We start from the raw sequence: 2,164 nt of genomic DNA on the forward strand, positions 1-2,164 counted from the left end.
ACTCATAATACCCAAAAAGTGAAAACCACCCAAATGTCCCCATCAACTGATGAATGGATAGATAAAATGTGGCATATCCATACAATGGAACATTATTTGGCAATAAAAAGAAATGATATACATTACTGATCCATGCTACAACATAAATGAACCTTGAAAATATTATATTGAGTGAAAGAAGTCAGTCACAAAGGATAATATGTTGTATGATTCCATTTACGTGAAATGCCCAGAATGAGTAGGTCTATAGAGACAGAAAGTAGATTGGTGGTTGCCTAGGGCTAGGAGGATGGTGGAATTGGGGAGGGGTGACTGCAGATAGGTAAATAGTTTCTTTTGGGGGTGATAGAAATGTTTTAAAATTGATTATTATGAGGGTTGCACAACTCCATGAATGCTAAAAGCCATTAAATTGTACACTTTAAGTGAGTTAACTCTGTGTGAATTACATTTCAATAAAGCTGTTTTAAAAATTATGACATTTATGAAACCATTGGAAATTTGAAAATTGGATACATGATAGTAATAAATTGTTGATATTTTAGCTGACAATGATCATATGCCTGTTTTTAAAGAATCCTCATCTTTTACAGACAAATATTGAATTATTTATGGTTGAAGTGATGTGATGTATAGGATTTGCTTCTAAATAACTCAGTCATGAGTAGTGTGTGGCAATATAGATAAAACAAGATTGGCCATGAGAACATTATTTTTGAAGCCAATGATGTGTATATAAGGGTTCACTATACTATTCTGCCTAAATTTTTGTTTGAAATCTTCTCATTAAATTTTACTTCAGTGATTAAAATAATACCCCAAAGGGACTAATGTTGGGTCATTGTGTACTAAAGTCATTCTGTGAGTTGGTACTTGTGTTTTACCTGAAAGGACAAGATAGTCTCATTACCAATCATCCCTGAACAATAATGAAGACTGAAAAGGTAAGCTTTTGATTGGCTCCTTCCCATCTAAAGAATGTGATGGGGCCTGATGTGGTAGTCAGGGTGCTAATTTAACTCATACGTCATTTGTACTCCTAGAGTGGTGAAGACTGGTTACACACACAAACACAGACATCTAGAAGAGTCCAAAGCAAAAGGCTAATAGGACACAAAATGTACAAATCATTCAAAATGATTGATAAATTGGACCATGTTAAAATTAATAATTTCTTTTCACTGAGAGACACGATTAAGAGAGTGAATAAGTAAGCCAGTAAGGTAATTGATCTTACATGGTGATTAGATGAACTTAGAGAGCTGAGGGAAATACAGGGGTAGAGGAAGCAGTGGGAAGAGCTCTGTGGCTACTCTTAGTCCCTGGGGAAGCCATTTCTGACTTTGTCTCACAGGGGTCCTTGGGGAGGGCTGCTGGTGGAATTGGGGAAAAAACATAAGCAGAGGTTGTGAACTGAACTTTGTAACAACTTCAACCAAACACGAAGTTTCCTGGACAGAACCTGGGTGAGAGGGTGAACCAGGAATGCAGGCACAGTACAGAAGTTGGGACATGCTGGGAGCTGCAAAACCTGAAAGTCCTGCTTCCTTCCCCAGTGGGGAGGCCTGGACCCTGGGGCAAGTCCTCAGCCCTGCTCACCTACTACCTGGAAATAAACTCAGTGCTGTTGTGGGGGGCACAGTGAGAGTGAGACTGGCCTTTTGGGCTGTGTGGGAGCTAGGTGAGTCCTGTTACTGCCAGCTTTCCCCCCAGTTTCCTGGCAACCTGCATGATGCAGCAGAGGCAGCCATAATCCCCCTGGGAATATAACTCCATTGGCCTGAGAATCACACCCCCATCCCCTACAGCAGCCACAGCAAGCCCCACCCAAGGAGAGTCTGAACTCAGACACACCTAACCCTGCCCCCACCTGGTGGTCTTTCTCTACCTGCCCTGGTAGCCAAAGACAAAGGACATAATGTCTTGGAAGCTCAATGGCCCCAACCACCACCTGAGAAACTTATCCAGGTGACCCTAGGGCAAGCTTGTATCCTCCCTATACCACCACAGCTGATTCTCTCCTGAAAGCACCACCTCCTGGCTGGAGGCCAAATAAAACTAGCACAATAAACAAAAATACAACCAAGGACCCTCACAAAGTCTGCTTCACTCTCCTGCTGCCTCCACCATAGCACGTGCTGGTATCCATGGCTGAGAGACCTGA

The sequence above is a fragment of the Pongo pygmaeus genome, chromosome X (assembly GCF_028885625.2).
Source record: "Pongo pygmaeus isolate AG05252 chromosome X, NHGRI_mPonPyg2-v2.0_pri, whole genome shotgun sequence".
In the NCBI taxonomy this organism is placed as follows: domain Eukaryota; kingdom Metazoa; phylum Chordata; class Mammalia; order Primates; family Hominidae; genus Pongo; species Pongo pygmaeus.